Below are 14,832 nucleotides of genomic sequence, written 5' to 3'. Positions count from 1 at the left end.
ATTTGTCCTAATGCTAAGTTTAGCCATTGTACGGAAAGAAAGGTTTGTAATAACCATATATTGTTTATTCCCAAGTGGTTGACTGTATTTTAACAGCTGTAATCTAGTTTTGGTCAATTTCCATTTCCAATATGGTCTTTTGTCATTGATTTGAATAGAAGTAAAGACAGTTTAGATGATTTGCCTGAGGTAATAAATTATTGTTTTATCGATATTCCACTTGCCTGGCATCCTACCAAGCTCACCATATAACGCGAACAGTGGGGTCGTTATTTTGCAGGGGGAATGTGTCTAATATAATTGACTTGAACAGTCTGTTAATGTCAAACAATTTCAAAATGTCTGACAATTATAAAGATGAAAAAAAAAGTACAGTTAAAGCACTGGGGCAAGGAATGATGACTAAATTACATAAGTTTCTTATCTGGTTTAACATTGTTTTTAATATATTCTCTTTGTTGTACTTTGTGGTAGTCTGGAACAACGCTAAGCAGTGCTGGGACACTATCAAAACAATAGGGAAACGTGACGAGAACAGCTTCGATCTTAACAAAGATGGCCACGTGGACTTGGAAGAACTCAGCAAGATGATTGGCGAGCGAGAAGCACGTGACTTAATGGATGCCTTGTCTGGCTCTTGTAAGATATTTTTGTCTCTATTTTCTGTAGCATATTAAAAATAACATTAGTTATTTAGATAGTTGTGTAGGTTACCAGTACAAATAATATTGCAATGATGAAGATAACTCAGCTACCTTCATCAGTGTCGAACACATGTACTGTTATTGGGTACATAATTACAATTGAGGCAGAAACACAGACTAGCTTTTACACATAAACTAAGAGATGTTCGGCTTGGTAAATGTTTGAAACCCTGATACAGCCTAAGTGAATAATCCTGAGTGGATATCTAGCGAAATATGCGGGCTAAAGAATCGGACCCCATCGGTAGACCTACTCTCTAAATGATGTTTTCCTGACCCAACCAGTGTCTCAAGACTAAGGAAAATATTATGTGTTGCTAATGGACAAAGGTAGTGGGGTTTTCTTAAACACTTCGTGCCACATTTGACATTCAATGAATCAGCGTGCTATAGTGGTGCCGTGAAAGAAAACAAACGTTAACTGAAGAGAACTTGTGAAAACTACCAATGTGCATGCCATCCAATAAACAATAATACATCAGTTTACTCTTTTTCCAGTTGACCCTGTTCCAGTTGAAGGAGTTCAAACGAAATGTCCGTGACCTGGCCGAACGTAAGTAATAATCTCTTATTTCAGTATTACCGTGTATTTTATGTATTGTACTTGTATACAATTTACCCAGTGGTAAAGCGCTTGCTTTATGCGTGGTCGGTTTGTGATCGATCCCCGTTGGTGGGACCATTTGACTATTGCTCGCTCCAGCCAATGCACCACGACTGGTACATTAACGACAGTAGTATGTGCTATCCTGTCTATGGGATGGGACATATATAAATGATCCCTTGCTGCTAATCGAAAAGAGTAGCCCATGAAGTGGCGACAGTAGTTTTCCTCTCTCAATATTTGTGTGGTCTGTAACCATATGACTGACGCCATATAACCGTAAATAAAATCGGTTGAGTTCAGAGTGAACTTCAAACATCAGTAATGTATCATATTTCTCTATTTGTCTTAAATTAATATTGTGGTACTGATCTTATATATTTACATTTCAATTGTATTCCATTAATGACAGTGTTTTCGTGTTAAAGAGACTGTCCTGAGTGTGCTGGCCTATTTTACCTATTAAAACTATGTCATAAATGCATTTTTTCTATTTCGATTATTAGTATCTGTATAGTTGGTATGCGTTTTGGACGTCCTAATGTCTTTAATAATCCAAACTGGAGTTTACCTCCCACGTATATACGAAAACAATATTCCATACATAATAAAACAAGGAGCTACTATACACAATATACAAACATTGATAGTTTTCAAAACCCCAGTTATTTGTTAGGAATACTACCAGAAGCATTAAAGGTAAAATCTATATACTACAATAATTAACCCGACGTCACCACCGTGCATCTCTTGTGTTAAACTGTTTTATATTTTAGTTTCAGAAGAAGACCTCATCAAACAGGTGGAAGAACTCTCCGAGATGGAGTAGAATCGCCATTACGGTTATCACAAAAGTTGAAATAAAGATTTAGTCAAAAAAACAAGTGTTATCGCTTCTATATACAATGCATCAGACGTGAATCCAAAGATGTGAAGGTTCTGGGCTGCATTCCGTTCTCGATCTGGCTCAAACATTGTATCCACACAAACACTGCGTTTTAAGAATATATATGAAGGAAGGCGACGCACTCAACACATTTCATTTAAGGTTAAAATTGCGTCGGAGATATGGTTAAGGACCACGCAGATACCGAGGGAGGACACCCGCTATCGCCACGTCATGTGCTACTCTTTTCGATTAGCAGCAAGGGGTCTTTTTATGCACCATCTCATAGACAGGATAACTTGAATTTTTACACTGATGTTCATGATGACTTACGCATTTCCTTAGTCTGACACGCAATAGCCGATGCATTGTTTTTGATGGTGTGTCGTTAAACATTCAGCCATTCATTCACTGCACTCATGAATCAGAGTAAAAACAGTGATGTTATCAGGTGTTCATGAAAGGTGAGCACTTCCTGCCCCACCGGTGTCGGCCGTTATGATCCCAACCTACAGCCATCAAGTCCATAGTTGAAATGAAGAAGTGTTTCACCACAAAGACACAAAAACAAACAAAAACAAAAAACAACAAAACATGCACATGGCCAAATTTAGTTTAAAGTTTTTGTTTAACGACACCACTAGAGCTCATTGATTAATCATCGGATATTGGATGTCAGCCATTTAGTTAGTTTTTTTTAGAGGAAACCCGGTACATTTTTACATTAGTTGCAATGGATCTTTAATATGAACCATCCCACAAACATGATAGCATATACCACAAATTGTAATCTACCAGTCGTGGTGCATTGGCTACAACGAGAAAAGGTCAAAATTATATTACAGAACTACTTCATAAAATATATTACAGATTTGTATAAAAGGTGCACCACATGCATTTGATTGTCTTCACGTAACCTGTCTATTGAAGTTGGTCGTTGTAATAATATTGATAGAATTTGCATATTTTGTGAAATCAGAGTCATTGAAGACTCTTTTCATTGCGTATTGTGTTGTTCACTTTCGATTTAAGAGGTGTATTAATTAGGAAATACTGTAGGGTTCATCCATCTATGTTCAAATTAATAGAGTTGCTAAGTACAAATAATATTTAAAAATTGTGTAGTTGATGTAAACATCTATTGAAAGTATTAAACGAATCAAACCTAGGTGATTGGGCTACCCAGAGACAATGTCGATTTGAACATGTTCTATTATATTATCTGTTGCGTTCCGTTCCAGGATGCTCTTTGTATTTATAACTGATGAACCGTTATTGCTCAACGTTTGAATAAAAAATACAAAATAGGCTATTGCACCAAACATCATTTTAGTCATTGATGTGTCATATCATGAAATTGCCTCCGAGTGTCTACCACAACACTCTCTCAAGGCTTTCGGGAGTCCTTCGATGTTATATCCATGATCAAAGAACTTCTCTACCAAAGCGATAAGCAGGTCTTTAAAATCGGCTTTGTATGAAGGCCAAAGTCTTTCTGAATCACTATGTATAGATGAAGGTAAGAAACAGATTTTGTACTCCACGTGTTATCCTTTACATCTGACACTCAGATGGGAAAGTCAATGGAAGGTAATCACTGGATTTATTATTATTGAATGATATACGATAATCAATATATTGAAATGTCAAATTAACTTTTTCGACAGATGTCTTTGTTTTTATTTAGCCAGATTACATAGATACTTTGATTGATGTACACAAAGAAACAAATCGGCAAGTAATGGAGTACAGCTGGTTCCTATTGGGATAAATACTTCCTGTGTATATGTCCTGTCCCAAATCTGTCAATGAGGAAGTACAGCATTTCGTTCAGGCCTGCCTCAGTATACGTTTGTTTTACTCCAGATCCTTCTATCTTTTAGTCAGTACATTGTAATCAGAATTTAGCATTTGCAAATATGCAGCCATGGATTTAATGTGACCACTTTATTCAAAATATTGTATTTACAAGGTACAAGCCAAAGGTGGACAAGTACACGGATTTCTCTCTCTCTCTCTCTCTCTCTCTCTCTCTCTCTCTCTCTCTCTCTCTCTCTCTCTCTCTCTCTCTCTCTCTCTCTCTCTCTCTCTCTCTCAACAACATTTTACCATTGCTTGTATCCCACTTAATCAGTAACGCATAAAAGAAAAAGGAATATAATCATAATGTAAACTTGTACAAATATTCCAAATCCACAATTGTATTTTTACCCCCAAATTATTTGAATGTTAGTGTTGTTTGTCTTAACCTGCTATTTAAACGCTTGTATATTGAAGTTACATTGCATACACTAAAACAATAATACGCTTTCATGTTACAAATGTAACTCATAAGGCTAGATGAACAATGTTATGTGACGTCCTACAGGCTTGGTTTATTATTATCATTTTTATTTTTTTATTTTTTATTTTTTTTATTTTTTTATTATTATTTTTTTTGGTGTGTGGGGTGTGTGTGTGTCAGAAGCGAAATCAAGGTACCAGAGTACCAATCCAATGTATTGAATAAAAACGGATCGGTCAATGCGCTTGATCTAACACAAAAACGTCCGGGCATTATCATTCATTCATTCATTTCTACTTATTTTCGTGTTTATATCCAAATAAGGTTCAAGCCCGCTGTCCTGGGTAGACACCTCAGCTATCTAGGCTGTTTGTCCAGGACAGTGGGTTAGTGGTTAGTTGTTAGTGAGAAAGAAGAGTAGCTAAAACTCGCTCTGGGTGGGACCCGGTACTGGGTTGCGAACCCTGTACCTGCCAGTCTTATCTCCGATGGCTTACCCAAGACACCAATGATGCCGGTCGCACATTATCGAAACAATCGAATAAGTAGTAAACAGCACGTAAAAAATCTCTTCCTAATCCACAAAAGTATAGCACGTTTCCTTTAAAAACTTCGTGACTGATTTAGGAGATCACCCGTTTCCATTTTTTTATTTTATTCCAGAAGTGATATCATCTAATTAACGGCGGATTTCCGGATGACCACCGAGCCGCGTAGTCATCCACGTAGCCAACGTCAATTAGACGATATCACCCCGAGAAGAAACAAGAATGAACACTGGTGTTGTCCATTGCAAAATGCCTTTAACCTTATTTTATTTTATTTTCTGTAAATTAAATTTTTAATGTCATATAAATAGCGAACTATTTTCATTCACGAAATTCTCCGACGTTACTCTTCCACATTTTGTCAAACGTGTCTGTGACTGAATGACGTCAATCGACAGGAAGAGTCCATCATGAGGGTAACGAAATTGGAAATAAATTTTCAAAACTAGTTATATGAAAAATACTATCGTGTATTTGAACCAAGAAAACGAGCCGTGTGTTCTAGCTGAAGAATAGATTTGTCAGACTTTCATGTTATGTTTGGTGAACACGTTTTACTGTTAGGCCCTATAGCCTACATAACTCGTAATAAATTAAATTATTTATGTGGTAAATATTATAAACATACTTTTGAAAATGTCGGTTCCAAATTGTGTTTGTTTTTTGGGTATTTTTAGAGTGAATATTCTCTAAAAGTTCTTCCATATCAATTTTGTTTATGTTGGCAAAGCGTGAGTTATAGGTGTCGTCTGCTGCGAGTGACTGCACATTATCGATCAGCTGATTTCGCTCAACAGAACGATTGTTAGTTGAAATTCTGCTTGAAGAGGCCGATGCAGCAAGCGTTGCCATATTGTCTGGAGAGTATTCTTCAGGGTCATTTTCTTTCAATTCACCCAAATTAAACTACCTGGCGTCTTCTATGTGTACGTCATCCATATTTACAAACAGTGACACTTCACCGCGTATGAATACACGTAAACAACGTTAAAGTAGGTACATTGACTTTCCACTCCGATTTTAACTCGCTAAGAAGTAAGACATTGCTGTTTGTGCTCTCGAACTACCCCTCCCCCCCCCCCCACACACACACCTGGGGGGACTCTTAGCTAGTTACGGCGTGCTGCGTGAGTATCGAGTCGCGTACACTGGGTCACGGGCGACTGTGACCTTAGTGTACTGCGATCTCGATACCCCAAAGTGGAAGAGAAAAGGACGTAGAAAGAGGAGACGTGCGCCAGGGGCGACACAGGGGGAACCAAACCTGGCGGCTCAACCGCCAGCGGCAGTTCCATCTGCGTCGTCGCCCCCTCCATCTACTCAGCGGAAGGAGACCAGCTCGCCACAGGCAGACAAGTCGACGGACGCGACCAGCGGGACACTGGACACTGCCATGTACCAGTCACCACCGCGACGGTCCACTTCTACTCCCAAGCCGACTCCGGTGAAGCGGTTAACTTTACCTACCGCTCCCGTTGAGTCGGCAATGGATACAGTTGTTACTGCGGCTGCTAAGCGGAAAGCCATCACACCACCAGACGACCACCCTGCTAAGTCAAAGCCGCCTGTTCCAACAATCCCCCCGCCTTCAAAGGAGGACGTAGACCCGTGGAAGTTGGCCTTGGGGAAACTCAAGAGACAATTCCGGGACTACGTCCAAGGGGATACAACAGACACGAAGAAGTTGAGAGGCCGGTACAGGAACCAGAAATGGAAGTCACTGCCGGATGGGACTCACTACGAGCTGCACGCCCTACGGTTCAACGACGCGACGGGACTTGTCGTGACACACCGGCGCCAGCAGGTCTTCAGACAAGCGATTCTTCTACATCAGATGGACAGCCCAACTATCCACTGAATCATCAAGACGATCTGCGGCGCCGGTTACAACATCGTCATCCAGGCCTTGCTCGGCAGGAAGCACTTGATCCCGTCACTGACTGCTGGACCGGTCCTCAACTCTCCGTAGGCGCCAACCTCTCTTAGGACAGGAACCTCCTGTTTTGGGATTAGTTGGACTTAAAACATTTCGGCCGCAGTTCAAAATTTTATGTTTATTTCTTTGTAAACAGTCCGACACAGTTTATTTTGGCAGTCCGTCTAAATTGCTCAAATCACCTTAAAACCTTTTCGGTCGAGCAGTCTAATTTTATTGTTTGGACTTAGATTTTCGTAGCTCATTTTCCTTTCGGCCTTTGACCAACTACTAAATTCGTATTCAAAATTCCGCCCACCTCAAACTCCCCCCCCCCCCCCCCCCCCCCCCACCCCCCCCCACCCCCGGCCCGAACCATATAGATCGGACTTTAAACTTTTAGACCTTCGTTCAAAATTTTATGTCGAAATTACTTCTTTTTTAAAAATATTCTTCTTCTTTCTCTTATTTATTTTTGGACTGTCCTTCAAAAATGCTGCAAATTATATAAATATTCGGCCGAGCAGTAAATTCATTGTATTTTTGGTTTGTATTTTTTTTTTTAATCCTACTAATTTCTTTTACTAATTGCTATTTTCAAAATTCTGTCCATTTTGCCCAATAAACACTGGATTGTGGGGGAGTTCGAGATCCGAGGACGGGTTGCGCACCCCACCCCTTGGATTCACGACTGGACTATCACATACAGAAGAGATAACACTCGTTACTTTGAAAGAAAAGTCTTTATTATTTAACTTTTCTAATAACCGTAATGGCGATATTACTCCATTTGGGAGAGTTCTTTCATCTGGTTAAAAAGGTCTTCTTCTGAAACTAAAATAGAAAATAGTTAAACAGTAAATATGTAGAGTGGTGCTGTCGTGTCAGATGTTTAGTGTAACGACGTTATTTCCCTTGATGGTATCCCTAACACGTGAAGTAGATATGTAGCGATTTGATAATAGACGACAATATATATATATATATATATATATATATATATATATATATATATATATATATATATATATAAACATAACCCAATTTTCTTTATTAAGTTTGTTTTATTTGACGGCACCACTAGTGCACATTGAATCCTTAATCATCAGCCATTGAATGCCAAACATATGTTAATTTTGACATATAGTCTTAGAGAGGAAGCCCACTATATTGTTGTTCCATTATATGCACCATATCGCAGACAGGACAGCACATACCACGGCATTTGGTATAATAGTCGAGGCGCACTGGCATGGACGAGAAATAGCGTAATAGGCCCATCAATGGGGATCGATCCCAAACCGACCGCGCATCAAGCGAGCGCTTTACCACTGGGCTACGTCACGAACAGTTTGTGTTATTAGGATGACCAGAACCATACCGAATATACCGATACTGGTAATCGAAATACGAAGATGTATTTATGATATAATAGTAATATTTAAAACTGCTTTGTTAGTGGGGAATTCGAAACAATGGCAGCAACCTCAAGACAGTGTCTTCAACACCGAAACACTGCCAATAATACAAATAAAAATATACATTCATTACAAAGGCAATAATTTAAAACCGATATAGTGGTGTAATACACCACTGGCATATGAATAGCATACTGCAGGTTTAAAACTAAACTGTATACGCTCGTCAAAGTTTGTTTTGTTTAACGACACCACTAGAGCACATTGATTTATTAACCATCGGCTATTGGATGTCAAACATTTGGTAATTCTGACAGGTAGTGATCAGAGGAAACCCGCTATATGTTTCCTAATGCAGCAAGATATATTTTATATGCACCTTCCCACACACAGGACAACACATACCACGACATTTGAATGGATCCACCGATGTGGTTCGATCTGGCGATACCAGCACGTCAAGCGAGCACTCGACCGAGAACAGTATATGAATACAGTACATAGACTACACGATAATATTGAAATACGAGATTATTACTTACGTTCAGACAGGTCACGGACATTTCGTTTAAACTCCTCGACAGGAACGGGGTCAACTGAAAAATGAAAGTATGGCTAAACTTCACTTTCCACACCACTAGACGATACTGATTCATTATTCATCGGTTATTGGATGTCAAGCTTTTCGGTAATTTCCACATGTACTCTTCCGCAGAAGTTTGCTTTGCTTCACGACACTACTAGAGCACACCGATTCAGTGGATATCAAACAGCAGCCTCAGTGGTGTCGACGTTAAACCATAGGTACTGGGTTCGCAGTCTGGCTCCCACTCAGAGCGAATTTTAACGACTCAATAGGTAAGACCACTGCACCCTCTTCTGTCACACTAACTACTAACAACTATCCCACTGTCCTGGACAGACTGCCCAGATAGCTGAGATGTGTCGCCAGGACAGCGTGCTTGAACCTTAATTGGATATAAGCACGGGAATAAGTTGAAATGAAATAAAAAAAAGAATATCAAACATAATTATGCTAATTGTGATATCTAGTTGTTGTTTTTTTAAAAAGAAAACCCGCTGCATTTGTCCAGTAGCAACAACAAAATCTATTATATGTAATTTTACTTAGTCATGTCAGGAAAAACATTCAGAGAGTGGATACACCGAAAGGATTTGATCACGGTGTTTGGTCTCAAGCACTGTATGCGAGCACTCTGTCCACTTGGCTAGATCTCGTCCCTGGATTAATCACTTTGGCTGATTTTACTAATTTGCAATTATAGCAAGATTAACATCTCTTAATTTCTAGATAAAAAAGGTAGTCTGTGTTTCTGCGTCGTGTTCATTATATAGATCTGGAATTCCAGTATCTGTTTTCGACACTGATACAGGTAGACCGGCCTCGGTGGCGTAGTGGTTAGGACATCGGTATACAGGCTGATAGGCACTGGGTTCAGATCCTAGTCGAGGCATGGGATTTTTAATCCAGATACCGACTCCGAACCCTGAGTGAGTGTTCCGCAAGGCTCAATGGGTAGGTGTAAACCACTTGCACCGACCAGTGATCCATAACTGGTTCAACAAAGGCCATGGTTTGTGCTATCCTGCCTGTGGGAAGCACAAATAAAAGATCCCCTGCTGCTAATCGGAAAGAGTAGCACATGTAGTGGCGACAGCGGGTTTCCTCTCAAAATATGTGTGGTCCTTAACCATATGTATGACGCCATATAACCGTAAATAAAATGTGTTGAGTGCGTCGTTAAATAAAACATTTCTTTCTTTTTGATACAGGTAGCTTCCATGATGCGATGTCAGTTACAAAATGAAATATCGGTAACGTACTGAATTTAAAAATGACTGTTGTATATAATACGTTACGGAATATTGAGACAAAAACTAGCTTACATGAGCCTGACATGGTCTCCATTAGGTCACGTGCTTCTCGCTCGCCAATCATCTTGCTGAGTTCCTCCAAGTCCACGTGGCCATCTTTGTTCTGATCGAAGCTGTTCTCGTCGCGTTTCTTGACTGTTTTGACAATGTAAGTTGTAGAAGCATCACGAGGGGTATATGGCTTTTTATCTACCCTCTGTGTGTTCTTTTACCCCGAACCGAAGGCGGGAGGGTAAAAGAGCACACAGAGGGTACATAAAAAGCCATATACCACGAGAGATGCTTCTACAACGAATTTATCTTGCCGACATGTTAAACCATATAGCCAAATAATCAAAATAACGCCAGACAATAATTGTTAACAATTTGTTAACGGAGCCGTACCACGCGGACGCGAACGAAACCACTTGCCAGTAACGAAAAATAGTTCCATCCATAAACGAGTTTTTAACTTCAAATGTTTGTAATACGAAATTGTCTGCATGCTTTTTCTCAATTTCAACGGCAGAGTGCGTTGCAAGTCGTTTGACAGCCATGTTCTGTTTACATTGGTAGCAGACGACTGTTGCTAATCGCGCATTAATACAATAACACCACGACCGTAATTAGGTGGCCGAGTTAAACATTGCAGCTTTTAAAAGTATTGAAATAGTGTATTTTATAGTAAAAATAAAATTAATTATGTATACTTGATTGATTATCAATGTTATTTATAATCTAATTAATGCTTTAGCATTAACTGGGGTGGTTGGAAACTGTTGGAAATTACAGACGGGGTATAAGAGAATTTGGCTCCGCCCACAGGGGTATACGGGATTTGTCCAACGGCAAACAACCAATGAGATTAAAGAATTTTACATGAAGGCGAGATAACTTCCATTGACCGTTTTGCTTTCTCCCATAATACAACCAAAAAAACAAAACAACTACAAATATTATTTACATATATTGATCAGATATTTTAATATTGTTTGCAATAAAAAGAGTATTCCGGATTTGTAAAAAAAAAAAAAATAGAGAGTTATATGAACCTCATGAAATCGTCGTCATGGAGGTTGAAATCGAATTCAAATTTCAGCGAAAAATCAATAAAGGTATCAAAAGGAAATGTTAGCAATACCATGACTGACACGTACTTCGGTTATATGAGGGCAACTGGTGACAGTGTTTCTTCACTGCCTTCTGAATTAAAGACGTTCTTCCAGGAAGATTCCTTGTGATGTTAGCCAGTCTTTAGGAACATAAATAATTTCAAACTTATAATAGTGAATCATCCTTTCAGGTTGAGCAATATTTCTTTGGCTCCAAATATTCTGTGTATAATTTGTCTTCTGCAGTGTATACTTTTAAACAATGATATGCATTTGATCGTACCCCATACCTGTACCAATACATTTTATAATTGTGTAATGTCCCTTGTCGATATCATGACTTCGACTTTGAACTCAACGTTTCTGCTCATAGACCCGCCAATTGTAAATTTACGTTTGACTATTCGCGCTTTGAAAACGTTTACTACCGTTTGGTAGACAGCAATGGCGTGGAGAGTGGGACGTAGTCCAGTGGAAAGGCCTCGCTTGATGCGCGGTCTGTGTGGGATCGAACCCCATCGGTGGGCCGATCGGGCTATTTCTCGTTCCAGCTAGTGCACCACGACTGGTATATTAAAGGTCGGAGTATGTACTACCCTGTGCATATAAAAATTCTCTTGCTGCTAATAAAAAGAGTAGCCCATGAAGTGGCGACAGCGGGTTTCCTCTCTCAATATCTATCCTTAATCATATGAACGACTCCATAAAACCTTAAATAAAATGTGCTGAGTGCGTCGTTAAATAAAACATGTTTTTCTTTATATTGTGTGGAATGTGTGTGTGTATATATATATATATATATATATATATATATATATATATATATATATATATATATATATATATATATATACAGAACTTCGCATACGTTGTTTTCGCTTCCTATTTATTGCACGAGTTTATTTTATGAAAGAATATATAAAACGAGATCACGTGATTCACCTACCTGTCTCCACCCTGTTATCATTCATTACATGTCAAATCACGTGATTCATCTACCTGTCTTCATCCCGTTATCACCCCTTACAAGACAAATCACGTGATTCACCCACCTCTCTTCATCCTGTTATCATCCCTTAAAAGTCAAATCACGTGATTCAACTACCTGTCTTCACCCTGTTATCATCCCATGCAAGTCAAGTCACGTGATTCAACTACCTGTCTTCATCCTGTTATCATTCCTTAAAAGTCAAATCACGTGATTCACCCACCTCTCTTCATCCTGTTATCATCCCTTAAAAGTCAAATCTCATGATTCAACTACTTGTCTTCACCCTGTTATCATCCCATATAGGTCAAATCACGTCATTCAACTACCTGTCTTCACCCTGTTATCATCCCATATAAGTCAAGTCACGTGATTCAACTACCTGTCACCACCCTGTTATCATCCCATATAAGTCAAGTCACGTGATTCAACTACCTGACTTCACCCTGTTATCATCCTTTACAAGTCAAATAATGTGATTCACCTACCTGTCACCACCCTGTTATCATCCCATATAAGTCAAGTCACGTGATTCAACTACCTGTCACCACCCTGTTATCATCCCATATAAGTCAAGTCACGTGATTCAACTACCTGACTTCACCCTGTTATCATCCTTTACAAGTCAAATAATGTGATTCACCTACCTGTCACCACCCTGTTATCATCCCATATAAGTCAAGTCACGTGATTCAACTACCTGTCTTCACCCTGTTATCATCCCTTACAAGTCAAATCATGTGATTCACCTACCTGTCACCACCCTGTTATCATCCCATATAAGTCAAGTCACGTGATTCAACTACCTGTCTTCACTCTATTATCATCCCTTACAAGTCAAATCATGTGATTCACCTACCTGTCACCACCCTGTTATCATCCCATATAAGTCAAGTCACGTGATTCAACTACCTGTCTTCACCCTGTTATCATCCCTTACAAGTCAAATCATGTGATTCACCTACCTGTCACCACCGTGTTATCATCCCATATAAGTCAAGTCACGTGATTCAACTACCTGTCTTCACCCTGTTATCATCCAATATAAGTCAAGTCACGTGATTCAACTACCTGTCTTCACCCTGTTATCATCCCATATAAGTCAAGTCACGTGATTCAACTACCTGTCTTCACCCAGTTATCATCCCATATAAGTCAAGTCACGTGATTCAACTACCTGTCTTCACCTTGTTATCATCCCATATAAGTCAAGTCACGTGATTCAACTACCAGCCTTCACTCTGTTATCATCCCATATAAGTCAAGTCACGTGATTCAACTACCTGTCTTCACCCTGTTGTCATCCCAACAAGACACATCGCGTAATTCATCATGTTAGCATCCCTACAAAACATACCACGTGATTCTCCCTATTATCATCCCTACAAGTCGAAGCACGTGATTCACCATGTTAGCGTCCCCTGCCAGTCACGTCACGTGATTCACCAAGCTACCACCCCTTACAAGAGACACCATGTGATCACTTACGTGTCAAAACCTTTGCAATTTTCTTTAAAGCCTTTTGGGTACCTTTCTTGATTCCGTTGTAAACCCTGTTAACTCAAATTAACCAGGCATCCGAGTCGTGTACAGATACCAGAGCGACCAAGAAAACCAATACGATTGCTATCTTCATCTGAAAACAAGAAGAAGAAAAAGAAGGAAACGAAGTGTAAATCAGCATTAAATAAAATACATTAAGAGCGACTAATAAGTCCAGTATAATCAAAGTATGTAATATTTGTTTTCAGATCTCACAACATACTTTCAGAATCTGATAAGTTTGCAAATTAGATATAAATTAATGGAGGTATTTGCATTACGTGTATTGACATTTAAAGGGATGCTTAAGCAAGGCTTTTGGGATTTTAGTCATATTCAACGATACATAACGATACATAATGTACATTATTGCTTAATAACAACAAGTATAATAGTATAGTTAATTAATAAAACGGATAAATGTGACGGCTATTATATATAACAGGCGCAGCCATTTTGTACCATCCCAGTGAATACGCACTCTGGTGAGCTGGTGGTTACGTAATACCTGACGTGTCACGTCAGGAATTAGTCTTTGAACTGAAGAAACAAAACATACCAGATTTGTTTTCGGATGCATCGCAATGTTCTGTATTAATAGCATTCCCAGTAAGCCAGCAACAATTATATATTATTTTTCAATACAAAATAAACCACCACTATCCAAGTGTTGAAATAACAGTATTGTGTTTTGTACATAAATTACCCATGTACTGAAATAATAATCAGAGTGTTTTCTGGGTTAATTGGTATTTTCTTTCCGAGGCCTGTACCTGTGGTTCCTGATTGGCAGGAGTATATTTAGACGGTCCCCAGACACTGTATCTAGACACACTAAAAAGACGTGCCTCTTTTATTAACATCACAGGATATTGTGTGATAACCGCACGGATACCCATAAAATCATACTGGACATTATCAGCCGTCCTGTCTTATTACCTTAAGTAATTCTGTAA

General features: G+C 39.1%; 1 long non-coding RNA gene across 1 annotated transcript; it reads left to right on the top strand.

Annotated features, from left to right (window-relative positions):
* Nucleotides 1-478: 478 nt before the first annotated feature.
* On the top strand, nucleotides 479-2,189 carry LOC121377031. Its single transcript, XR_005958576.1, has 3 exons — nucleotides 479-639; nucleotides 1,203-1,257; nucleotides 2,085-2,189. It is a non-coding gene; the product is annotated as an uncharacterized LOC121377031 (long non-coding RNA).
* Nucleotides 2,190-14,832: the final 12,643 nt, after the last annotated feature.

The sequence above is a fragment of the Gigantopelta aegis genome, chromosome 7 (genome assembly GCF_016097555.1).
Source record: "Gigantopelta aegis isolate Gae_Host chromosome 7, Gae_host_genome, whole genome shotgun sequence".
In the NCBI taxonomy this organism is placed as follows: Eukaryota; Metazoa; Mollusca; class Gastropoda; order Neomphalida; family Peltospiridae; genus Gigantopelta; species Gigantopelta aegis.
This window is presented reverse-complemented; position numbering and strand designations above follow the sequence as displayed.